Source organism: Podarcis melisellensis, assembly GCF_964234715.1.
Source record: "Podarcis melisellensis genome assembly, chromosome: 4".
NCBI lineage: Eukaryota > Metazoa > Chordata > Lepidosauria > Squamata > Lacertidae > Podarcis > Podarcis melisellensis.
The window spans coordinates 55,410,125-55,423,339 of NC_138531.1; the positions used below are offsets into that span (position 1 = coordinate 55,410,125).

The 13,215-nt window shown below is 40.7% G+C and overlaps 1 protein-coding gene across 4 annotated transcripts in view; it reads left to right on the plus strand.

Moving 5' to 3' along the window:
* The window catches only part of APP (amyloid beta precursor protein), a 145,782-nt gene that overhangs the window by 65,111 nt on the left and 67,456 nt on the right, over nt 1-13,215 (plus strand). The window lies entirely within an intron of this gene.

Here is a 13,215-nt window from a genome sequence, read left to right on the forward strand (position 1 = left end):
ATGTTCTCACTACCACCCTGTGCAGTTAATCTGGAGAAGGATTGGGGCAAAATCAAGCATTTCTAGTTAGTTTCAGTTTCAGGTAGGAACCATTTAAACTTTTGCTTAACTTTTTACATAGATATCAGTGGGCCTTAAAGGTGTTAAATTCTGGCTGGATTGCGTGTATGTCATATATGCATTTTGAGGTTTGTATATTTGCCTTAATTCCAGCTTTCCTTTTATTTTTAGTCTACAGAGGTTATAACCTAGCTGTGATTATAAAAGAAAACCCTAACCGTGTTAGTTCTCAAGTGTTCCTGATGTCTGCCTTTTCTAAAAATCCCTTTGCATATGGACCAATTGTCTTGTGGCATTCCTGTTTTTGTAAAGGCATTCCTCAGTCGCATTTCAGACTTAACTCTCAATAGTCTTTCAGGTCATTTTAGCTCTATATCCTACCTCCACAGAATGCATTAGGCTGAGGATTTATTTGTTTAGAGCATTCTGCCATTTCCCCCTCAAAGCAGCTTAAAATAAATCGTGCATATAAATAAACTGTAAGAGATAACTACTATTCTTGACTCTAAAAAAAATCACAAGCACAAAACTTCCACTGTCTCCCTATCACCAAAATTGGTGACTGAATTTGATCACCTTTCCTTGCACTGTAACATGATTGGTGCAACTGACTAAACCAAAGTGGAATGTCATGGTGTGATATGTGTGTGGCAATAATAGTTTTGTACCTGTGTTACAAAGTGGCAATTAAAATTGAAGAGATGGTAGAAGAATATTGCAAGAAGGGCTAACCTTTCTGGCATGTGTTTATCTGAGTATATGATTGTGATTAGTGTGTGTTCAGACTGGGGACTCAGCTATACAGCTGCAAATAAAACATTTTGAATGTGTTGTACAAATGTCACACTAGATGGCAACTGTAAGCTATGCCAAATTCAATGTATTTTTCAAAACTTTTTTTTTTTAAAAAAAGCATTTTCACAGCGTTTTTTCTATGTATGTAGAATCCACATGGATATGCCCTTTCCGTAGTGGGGAACATAAAACTTACACAGTATTATCAGAAATAACAAAACAAAATCGTGGGGAACTGTTTCTTACTGGCAGTGATGTCACAGACATTGGTCAATATGGTCCTGCAGCACCCAAATGGATGCATTCCACCAACACAATCTATAGGAATGGATATGTGAGTTTTGGGAAGGATTTTATTTCCCCAGCCAGTCAATATTGTGGTTTGTATGCTGTGAGAAATCGTAACACTCCTTGACACAGGAAGAACAACTGTGTGACTAACGCAGCAAAGAAAATTGTATGGAAATATAGTATCTCTTTCTAGGGTGAATCTCTACGCTAGGTTTGCTTTTTTCCTTTTGCTTTTTTCTTTGTTCGAAGAAAGGGCAGGAGTTACAGTTTGTTTTCTGAAATTCTATGGGGAAGTTCGTGGAACTGGGCTCCATGTGGGTCCAGTGAAAAGGTTACCTCCCCAGAATGAGCAAATGCACTGAGAAGCAGCCTTTCTCAGTGTCCTGGTCATCTTGAAACGATGGAGTTTACACCTCCAGCATCTTCATGTAGCTTAGGGCTCCTGTCCTCTTATCTTCTGATTGTGTCGGTACTATGTAACTTAATATATTGTGAGTGACAACTCACAATGCAGTGTGGCATTTCCAGCTTCCTTTCAGATTTACCTTCAGAGCTGTCTGTTGAAACGAGCACACGTGTTGCTTATGCTGTGGTGCAGATGGATCTCCATCAGATTTCTGCAGTGGCTCTGCTTACCTTCTCCCTAATAAACTGGAAGCCCATGAGCATGGCATCACACCATTCCTAAGGTTTATACCGAGGAAACTGAGAAACAGTCCCACATTGATTCTAATGTAACAAACGCTTCAGGCTCTGACTTGGGAAAGGTGTAGCAAGGTGACAAATGGGAAATTCATTGACCTCCTCAGTCATTGAACAATTTACTTGGAAGTTAGCCCTAGTGATCTCCCTTGGCATTTGCTTCAAAGAGAATGTGTTTAGGGCTAAAGGTGAGTGAAAAGAAACTCAGGAACTGTTAATGGTTATGTAGATTTTGAAAATACTTTGTCAAGATTAGTTTTGTTTTGTTTAGAAACTGTTTTAAGGAAACAGTTTGAAAATAGCACTTAAGATCTTGTTTCTCTCCCATTAAGAGGGATGCACATTTCTCTGTATGGAGTTCTAAGAAGTACTTTCATAGCCATGATGCATTAGATCAGGGGTCAGCAACCTTTTTCAGCTGTGGGCTGGTCTACCATTCTTCAGACCACGTGGTGGACCGGACTATATTTTGAAAAAAAAATGAATGAATTCCTCTGTCCCACAAATAACCCAGAGATGCATTTTAAATAAAAGGACACATTCTACTCATGTAAAAACTGATTTCTGGACCGTCCGCAGGCCAGATTGAGAAGGCGATTGGGCCGCATCCGGCCCATGGGTCTTAGGTTGCCTACCCCTGCATTAGACAATGTCCCAGGGCTTGGACATGGGGAAACCAGATTCCAAGCCCCATTCATCTATGGAGTGCAATGAATTGCCTTGAACAAGTTGCAATCTTTTCAGCCTAATTTGACAAGTAGGCTTGTTGTGAGATTAATTGCTGCAGTTTTATGTGCAATAAATTGTAAGACTTTTGCTTGCCATGGTCTTAGTTCACATTATTTCGTCTCTCACGTTGCTTTGTTTTTCAGCTTCTAGAAAATGTGAGATGGAAAGTAGTGGATATAAGTTGATGCCTGGAGGAGTCAGTTGTCTTGTGGGTTAGATGATTTTGAGAGTAGTAAGTTATCAGGAATAAAAATCATATGTGTGCAAATGGGGCTACTCTCTACTTATAGAATGGTTATGCCCCGCTCGCTTCATTCTTTTGTCTTGCTCATCAATCATCAATTGCATCATTTACCTCCCAACTGCTTGCCTTAAGATTGAAAGGAAGATACCTTTCCGCTCTTCCATCGCTATAGAGGTTCCTTTTCTAGTGTGGTTAAATGATCAGCTTCTGGTTGTGTCCAGGTTCTTGACTCAACAGCAAGTCCCTGAAATTCAGGTTGTGGCGCACAGCTAGGAAGTCTCTTTGGTCCCCCCACTTGATGCTTCCATGGAATGTCTATAGGTCATAGGCTGCTAGGTCATGCTGTGACTGTAGCGCAGCAGTACAGAATGGTGAGATGGTGGATAACTTTTATAGAAGAAGATGAACTTTAGGAATGTAATGATATTGTTGAAAGCACAGTGCTTGCTTGACTTTATGGAGCAATTTAATGAAAGTTTAGTTTGTGGGCATGCTTGCGAGGGTTCTTAGGCACATTACCCACCATCAAAATTAGTTCTTCAGCTACATTTACATTTTAGTTCAAGAGCTGCTGAAGTTCATTCAGTCCGTTTATGCAGTTAGATGCTTGGCTTTTTCACAGGGGTGAGAATTACTATTTGACTAGCAGACGTATGTCTGCTCTCATGCCAGAGAATATCCATGATCCATTTTTGTGCTGGCCTTCAGCATTGCCCTTTGGGGATTTGTTGCAGAGAAGCCCTTCAACACTTGACTGATTCCTTAGCTCTTTTCCTTAGTGAAATGGCTTATACAGTATGACAGGCATCTTGCACGTAGCAAAAGATCCAGCAATATCGATTGAGTTTATTAGATTACAGGTTTTGCTTCGAGTTAATGGGGCTAGAGCATGGAAAGTAGAAATTCTTTAAAAAATTAAAAATCGAAACCTGTAATCTGTGAAAACTATACACTAATTCTGTGACTATTATGCATTTATAAGAGATCCTGATTTATATCAGTGAAGAGAAATGGCAGTTTTGTGTTGCTTTACACCTGGAAGCAGTGGGTAGAATTCCATGTCATGTTATTACAATTGTTCTGTCAGTTCTGTCACTTCAACCTCCTCCCTCTTGCCCCTGCACATTGTTCTGGGGGTTCTCCTGAACCTCTCTCCCCCCCCAAGTCAATTTGGAAGGGTGGTAGTGGGGGGTGGGGAAGTCCCATTGTGCTGGGTGGTAGTGCAAGTGTTAAGTTGAATTTGACACGGTGTTACAATAGTCTTGTCAAACTAGACTTTCCTGATATAATAGAATGGGTGACATGCAGTAATTGTATTCTGTTTGTGCGACAGACACTTCAGCAATGGGACTTTCCCTCCCTTCTCTCCCCCAGACCCTCTGCAATGGAAAGTTGGGGAGCCCTCAAGTAGATTTGGAGGGAAGGTGGAATTACAGGCAGAAAGGAAAATCCCATTGCATCAACTAGCATAACCTTTGATCTCACTTGTAATCTTTAATATTTTCTTTCAAAGAATAGTATCTTCCTCATGAACCTGACATCACAGTCAGACCATGTTGATTTACTCCCAGGTACATGGGTGTAAGCTTGGAGCCTAAATCTCTTGTAGATACATCTCTAAATTGAATAATGAATTTAGAAACTTCACTAGCAGGATCCCAATCGTTTAGTAAGAAATAGGTACTTGTGGTATCTTGTTTTTTGTTTCCAATATTTAGCTTTAGCTGCAGCTAAAAGGTGAGAGATTATTTCTCTTTCTTCCCTTATTTATAGATAAAATCAGTTATGGTTTTAAAATATGCCATTCATACAAGCGGCAATGTTGTCAAAATTGCTAGTACTGTAAAATGTCAGGTCGTTTCACATGATGAATGTATTTCACTTTCATCTGATTCAAAGACAGAACTAGCTCTACGCTAGATACTCTCTAAAGGTTACCCCATTAATCTTTTCATTCAATATCCAAGCTTCAGAATGGTTTTTGCTGCCATCTCCTTTATTACACAGGGGTATGGGTAAGGCTAGGGACGTGGGTGGTGCTGTGGGTTAAACCACAGAGCCTAGGACTTGCCGATCAGAAGGTCGGCGGTTCGAATCCCCGTGACGGGGTGAGCTCCCGTTGCTCAGTCCCTGCTCCTGCCAACCTAGCAGTCCGAAAGCACGTCAAAGTGCAAGTAGATAAATAGGTACCACTCTGGCGGGAAGGTAAATGACGTTTCTGTGAGCTGCTCTGGTTCGCCAGAAGCAGCTTAGTCATGCTGGCCACATGACCCGGAAGCTGGACGCTGGCTCCCTCGGCCAGTAAAGCGAGATGAGCGCCGCAACCCCAGAGTCGGCCACGACTGGACCTAATGGTCAGGGGTCCCTTTACCTTTATGGGTAAGGCTAGTCCTCACATGTCGTATCAGTGTGAGGATGGTCATTAATGAGTAGCTTAGGAAATCACTTGCATACACATATTCAAATCACCTACTAAGTATTAACATGCCTGTGTTGTAATGTTTTGAAATGTTAATTTCCTAATTGGGTCAAATGAAGTGTAATGCCAAATATGGAAGCATTTCTGTAGCTTTGCTGAAGGACCTTGTAATATTTACATGTAAAGATCCCATTGATTGACATGGAACCGCCAGCCTTCCAAGTAAATTTACCTGGGATCCAAAACGAAAAATGGGCAGCAACTTTAATATGTGCTCTGGGCATAAAAAAGCACAGGTGTAAACAAACAAAAAAATCCACATTGAGGATATTCCATTTAAGGGTTGTCCATGCAACTCAGATGTGGCTATTGCTAGCTTGTTTCTTGATGCAATTATTGGCTTTTCTCCTTAGTTGGAGTCGCCTCTCTCCTTTCAAATGAGCTTTCCCTCTGAAGAGCCATACATCCGGATAGTAGTTTTCCTATCTACTGCCTGATCGATGAGACAAGATTAACTAATTGTGTCTCAGAATTTTAATGTCACTGTGGATTTAGCTTATCGTACTCTCATAAATTGGTTCTGTCTCCACTTAGCTGTGTGATTGAGAGAGACAAGCCTTACAGAGCTCCATTTTGCTTTTAAATAAAGAATGCATTAAGTCTCAGCATGGTCAACAGAACTGCATTTAAGTTATGCGATAACCTAGTATTGGTGGTGGACACAGCGCTGGTGCAATGAGATGATGGCAGTGGGGGCATGCCAGAGTGGTGGGCAGCATTAGCCAAACCATGGCAGGAGGCCTACAGGAATGACCCAGAAGGTTCATAATCACTTTTCCTCATCTATTGACAAGATGGAGGTCTATAAGTGTCTGGCCTTTGAAGTTTTTCAGATTCTCTAACCAGATGGTCCCTTCAGACAAACTGCATCTGGTATGGTCCTTTCACTGTCTGGTACGATGTAACATGCACACCAGCAGATGGCTTTGTCAAAACTCTTGCTGCAGATAGAAAGGAAGAAAGCTAGATTGGCAGCCTTCTTGTCATGTTTCCAAATGCAGCACCTATAATAGGTGTTCTTTTTGTCTCATTCATATCAGTGGGGCTTTAATAGAAAAGTGCTTCTGAACTGTACACTTAGGTTCAATGGAACTTAAGATGAAACTACTTCGGCCCAGATTCTTGGTTCTGTGACTGCTAATGCAAGAGCTGTTGCACTAGAGTAAGAGTAATGGGTCTGCAGGCTGAAATCTAGTGCAACAGTTGTACTAGCAGAAGCTGGCTGTGCAACAGGTTGTATCATGGCTACAACATACCTGTTGTGCAACCAGTCACGGAAACCACGCTGGCTTCCTGTTCCTTCTCTTGTCATAGCTGTCAACTGTCCCTTATTTGGCGGGAAACTCCCTTATCCCAGCGCCGTTTCCCGCTGCTGTCCCGGATTGATGATGTCCCTTAAATTTCCTGGGTTTCATGCTCGCCCGGCTCGGGGGGGGGCAGTGGCTCGGGGTCCTCTGCCGCATCTCCGTCTCTCCTTTTTCCCCCTCAGGGGCGCGTCGTGAGGAGATGGGTGGTGGCAGGCGGGCAGGCAGCCCCTCTCTTGCGAGACTTCCGCCGCGCTGCCAGGGGAAGCCGGTGGCGGCAGCGGCTGCTGGGGAGGCGGCCTGAGGGAGGAGGAAGAGGAGGGGATGAAGAGGGACGCAGAAGGGCGGTGCTTCAGCGGCTGCCGCAGCTCATGAACGGTGTGGGCGAGAGTCTCTCTCCCTGCCTCCCTCTCTCTCGGGCGGGGAAGGGCCGATGGAACTCCTCGCACCAGGACACCGGCAGCCCTGATGTGCTGCTTAGCATACCCTCCAACCAGTGCAGCATCTTAATGTAGTGATTTCACCCTCTGCATCCCTTTCATAACTCTATTTTTATAAATCATTTGTCCATCCATAGTTCAAATTTTTACTTCAAGTTTTCTGTCAAGCCTACCAATGTATGTAACTCTTTACAATAGCTTTTCAAATAAATTATAAACTTTCCCCATTCTTTATTAAAGAGGTCCTCTTCCTGGTTTCTAATTCTGCCTGTAAGCTTTGCCATCTCAACGTCATTCATCAGTTTTGTCTGCCACTCTTTTTTGGTCGGAGTTGTAGACCCTTAGGATCATCTAGTCCAACCCCCTCAAAACACAGTCAGTCGCAGCAAAAGCAGCATGGCTCCATGAGTGCCGGATTTCTGTATAAGCTAAGCCAAAATCCCTTATTTTGGCTGCTGATCCCTTATTTTTGAGGCTGTTTTCAAATCTGTAAGTTGACAGCTGTGTCTCTTGTGCAACCGGCACACTGCGAAGGGGCTTTAACTTAGCGTGATGTTGAGTCCCTCCCATTACATTAAATGCATGGCTTATAGTTGCACCTTAAGAAGAACAACAGCAGCCATGTGGAGCAAGGTGGTGATAATTGGGACTGTCCTAGGGCTGGAGAAAAGGCTGAACTTTCCAACCTAATGAAAATTATCCCATCATATCCTTGTGCTAAAAGAGAAGCTGTTGTTGGCCCCAGTTAACACCTCCTTCCCAGCCAATTGGAGGAGGCAATTTTTTAAAATCAGGATCATAGTGTCAAAGGCATTAACCCCATACCACGCCCCCCCCCCACCAAAGTTAGTGGGTCCTGTTTTAAAAATGCAAGTGCAAACTATGCATTTAGACACAATGTGAAATTTTGGACACCATTTTTTCTGTATTACTTGCTTTCCCTTTTTCAGTTTTATAGAAAGCCTGGCTGTTTGTGTTCTTGACCTTCAAAAGTCGACACATTCAGCCTGCAAGCACCAGTTCATTAATGTCGATTTGCAGGAATTTAGCTCTTCCTCGTCACAAGTTAGGATTACGATCAAATATTTGAAACCGTCCGTTCCATTTTCATTATGACAAAAGATTTCTCAGATGGCTCTTTGTGCCTTGCTAGAGTAGCAATAGAAAAAGCTAATGTTTTATGCTTAGCAGCTCTTGTTGTTGAAACACTTGGAGAGAGAAAAAAGAGCGGAGAACTAATGGAATGGTTTTGTGCAGGACTGCATTATGTGAAATGACACATTTTGGAATCTGGCAATTCTTAGTAGATTTCCATAAAGCAGCACAATGATGGCACCTGCCAGCTTTCAGCTGATATGATCGCTTAGCTCAGAAATCTCCCCAGGGAAGGTTACAGCACTTGGTTGACGTGAAAATGTGCAATATTTTTACAAGATGGATATGTTGACGTTTGAAGGTCAAGCATACAATAACACTTCTTTTTTCATTAATCCACATGTAACATTCTCAGCACAGGTTCTAGGGTATGTTTTTGCAGTGGTGACAGGTGTGCTTCTACAGAAAGGTATATACCTAGTGTCAAGGCTGGTTGGAGTGTTAGTCATTGTATCTGGGTTATAGAGTCAAGTCAGAAAACGAGAGATGGAACAGGAATTTAGAGCGTGTGAGGGAACTATTTGTTAAATTGCGCAGTTGTTTGCATGAAACTGAGCTGTATGACCAATAATATTTCTTTTTAGGCTCGTGCAGTATTAGCATTTCTTACTGGGATAATATAATAATTATGTTAATAAGATAGACCTGGAAAAAAATGCAAGATCTAGATTGCTAGATTTCAGCTACAGCTGAAGGGCCACGTAGCCCATCACTGGTTTAGTGTGGAAAAAGGAAATGGTGTAACATCGGACTGGAGAAAATGGAGTAGATGGTTTGTTAAATTTCCAGTCCATGTCAATATTGGTAGCATAGTTGGAGCTTCAAGAGAAAAGTAGAGAACAAGATAATTATTTCAAAATAACATGCAATTAATCATGTACAAATCATTTATGCAAGTGATATCAGAGCTGCAAAATCTCAATGTTCAGTTTTGTTTCTGCATTAACTGCAAAATATACATTAATTGCAAAATCAACCTTTTTATGAGTAAGCAACTACCTTTGCAAAAAAATACTGATGTCAAGAGAGTTCCTTCCTCACAAAAAATTCAAACTCAAAATGTAAAGCAGTATTTGTGTGTTGGTCATTGTGTTGTGAGTCAACAGGATAACAATATAGTATACCTGGTGGTTGCAGTTGGACACAACGCTAAGCCAAAAATCAATCAAGCAAATTGGCTTAAGCAAGTTAGTCGAAAGCAGATAGAAGGGGCAACCTGTGCAAAGTCCAGCGAGCAGACAAACTACATGTTACTCTTAATTCATAGCATGTAGCTACATCTCATGTTTTCTTTTAATTTCATGTGTGTGCAGGAGAGGAGTGATTGTCATCAGATCCCAGTTTGTAGAGAGGGGAGTTTCACCCCTTCTCACTTGTGATCCCCCCTCAATTTGCAACTACAATACTTTTTTAAAAAACTTTCCATTGGCACCAGTAGAATCTAAGCAGTCAGACAGGTTCATGTGGAAGATTGCGGTCCTTGTTAGTTTGACTTTGAGCAAATACTGTGTTTGGGAAGGTTTACATTTACAGAAGGGTAGAACTTCTTGTGTAACAGGTTCCAGGAAAGGCCTCGATGTGTGTACAAAATACAGTTCTTAAAGCCTTCACCAGCCTCTATGCCTCCCAGATGTTTTGAACTGCAACTTCCATCAGCCCCAGCATAGTGAGAGACGGGCTTAGAACAATGCAAAACTATGGAACACCAAGCACTAGGTGAAGGAATTTCCAAGTGCTTCAAAGAATGTTAAGTGCGAGCTGAGCAGCTGTTTGTTCCTATCTCTTTCTTGATCTTCCTGTTCAAGGTTCCCTAGGCTCAGTGGGAATGCAGTTTCCGCCAGCCCTCCCCTTGGGAATGTAGTATGAACTGTTCAATTCCGCAGCAGCTGCTAAATGCTAGGGTTGCTTCTTCAGTTGTTGAGCAGATGTGATTAGTGACATGGTCTGGATGATTAGTAAAGTGAAGATTCTCATCAACTGGAGCTGGGCTGTGTAATTTTCGACCTGTTTCTATTGGTTTTTTTTAATAAAAAATACCACTAAACAGTATCATGTTGCAGGTACCTCTTCAAGCTTCTATTTTAGAATGAAGCAGTATAAAAGAGAGAAATCCTGTGTTATCAGGGGCATGGATCACAATGATTACAGCAGTGGTTCTCAAAGGGTGCGGCACACCACACTGATGTGGCAGGAGAGGATGGCAAATGTGGTGGGAAGATTCTAGAACAATCAAAGAAACATTTAAACATTTCAGTGTAGTATATAGCATAATATAGTATCATTTTTTTTCTTTGCAAAATATGGATAAGGATCTTTTCAGAATGAGAGCAAGAGCATCAAGTGATACTGAAGACAATCCTAGTTGTGATTTCCAAAGTATTTCTTATCAATTAAAAAATCGGTGTGGCCCAGAGAAAATAGTTTGAGAACCACTGGTCTACAGCTAGGTGATTATATATTCCTCAAAAATAAGTCATGTTCTTTAGCTGTTAATTTCTGCTCTGCCTGAGATTGCACGATATGTTCTATGCATAATATGCATGCATTTTGGGAATATGCATGTATATTTCAGGCTGACTTAATATTGATGTCTGGGTATAAGAATTAAGCTTCCTTTTTAAGGCAGCAGAATAAAAGGCAACAAAAACACAAGCAAGGTGCTAATTTCATAGCTCACTGACTTCCATTTTAACACAGTACCTTTTGGGAATACTAAAGGAAAAGATGCTCTAAAATACTACTCTTTGTTTATGGGATTAATCTGATTAGGATAGTTCTTAAAGGTAATGTGATCCTTTGTTTTTCTACTGGTGGTTTGGACGGAGCAATTAGTTGAATTGACATTTGTAGAAGGAACTTTCAGGCTTTGTTATATACTTAAGTTTCATCAATATGCATCTCGGATTGTTTCTGTCCGTGTCCTTAGAGAATCATCTTACTCAAGGCAAATGTTGTATGTGTTGTTCTGTGTTCCCATTATAACAGTTTTGCTACAGTATGTGAGCCAGATGCAGATGTGTCAACTAAGATAGGCAAGTACAGTGGCTTTCTGGTCTGCTACAGGTGTTATTTGCTTAGCACTATAATCTTAACACATTTGTCTTCAGCTACCACTGCTGTGAACGGTTGCTGTACTGACTCTGCATGCACTTTAAGCTCTAATTGAATTGTTACAAACAATTTTGCACGTCTTCACCATTTCCACAGTCAGCAACTTTTTATTCCTTCTACACCTATGTAGAAACACTTACAAACTGAGGATCCAATCGAGTAAACTGTACTTCACCAAAGCCTGACATAATAATTAGTCATTCAAAGTGCTACAAAACACCTTAAACTTCTTTTGTTATTTAAACATGGTTCTGTGGTGACCAACAGGCTTTCAGGTGCATATACAACAGACCAATCTCTTATCCAGCCCCACACACCTTTCTGTTCATTTTTGCATTGCTCAGTAGCATTGTGGGTGTAGTTGGCATAGGCCTCATTTGGATATAACACAAACCATTTGTTTTAACCATGGCTTGTTGGACAAGCAGGATTTGCCTTCCAGATGAGCAAAGAAACTGCAGGTTGTTTCAAACCAATGTTCATTTGTTGTCTCCCCTCCCACCCTGTTTGTTGTCCATAAACAAGCCACAATATAGCAATATAAAAGCAATATAAAAAATACGATATTAAAATCAGTTTATGCACTTGTGTTTCCTTTGAGAAACATTTTTTTATTGGACAAGTTTTCAGTCACCTTGCTTTGGAACGACAGGTGCTGAGTAACTCAGTTCCTCTATCACAGAGGTTTTTCAGCTATACCATAACCTATTTTTAAAAGCCTCCTCCCATCATGTAATGTTAACAAAGGGCCAACAGCTTATGGTTTTGGAAGTGCAGGTTAAAATAGTGTGACTGTGCTTGAGTCATAGCATGCTTTCAGTTCTTCTGATGAAAAAGAAACAGTAAGGTGACCTGACAAAGATGTTTCTTTACTGGCTGTGCCTAGTTTTTTTAGGGATGCTGTTCTACCCATTGGCCTGGTAGGATTCCAACTGTGTTGGTACTTGACTCCTGAGCCAACCAAAACAACTTTTGGGGAATGATTGAAGTGTCTTCATAAGCTTAGAGGACCCTTGTGCTGCTTGATAGAAGAAACACTTAATGCTTGCACACTTTCTGAGAGATTCAATAATATCCATTTATGAATTTTGGTGCTCCAGAAAATAAATGTTTAGGATGTTTGTTACATATTGATTTACTATCAGTAGCCATGGTGATATGGTTCTCTTGCTGCACCCATTAATCCAAAGTTGCAGGGCACGTGAACACCTAGACTTGAAACGCCAGCCGTGAAGGAATAAAATACTGGGAAAAGGGTTTTATTCAAAACCAGAATAAGCAACAAGAAAATGATACAGTACTTCAGGGGAATTTTAGATGGGCATCTGCAAATGTAACGAAGCATGTTAAAGAAGCTTTTCCTAAGCAAATGCATCCCCCATATTTATATGCATGATGAGTAAGATTTGAATAACACTTAGTGTGTCTGGAAAAATAATGTGTTTTCATTAATATTCGGCAGCCACCTCCGCTCTGTTTTTGATGCCTGCTAAAAAGGTTTCTGTTTATGCAAGCCTACCTAGGCATGTAATTTCTATTGTGTATACTGGTTTTTAAATGCTGCTTGTTTTATATATTTTGATAATTTTATTATGTTAGCTTTCCCCCCATAAAGTCTATTTATTTTACTGGTGTTTCCTTATAAATATTTTATACCATTTAATGTAAGCTGCTTAGAAATTATTATTCCATGCTGAATATGTGGTCTATACATTTTGTTAAATATAAATAAATAAGATGTAACCAGACAGAAAAGCAGCAACATTTGCTGAATTCTTCTATATTTAAAACTTCAATGTTTAGATTAGTCTAAATAAGCAAGATCAACCTAGAAAACACAGCCATTTTAAACAGTGCTAAGAGTCTATTTAATGATTAGGATACATTTAGATTTCTGCTTTAATT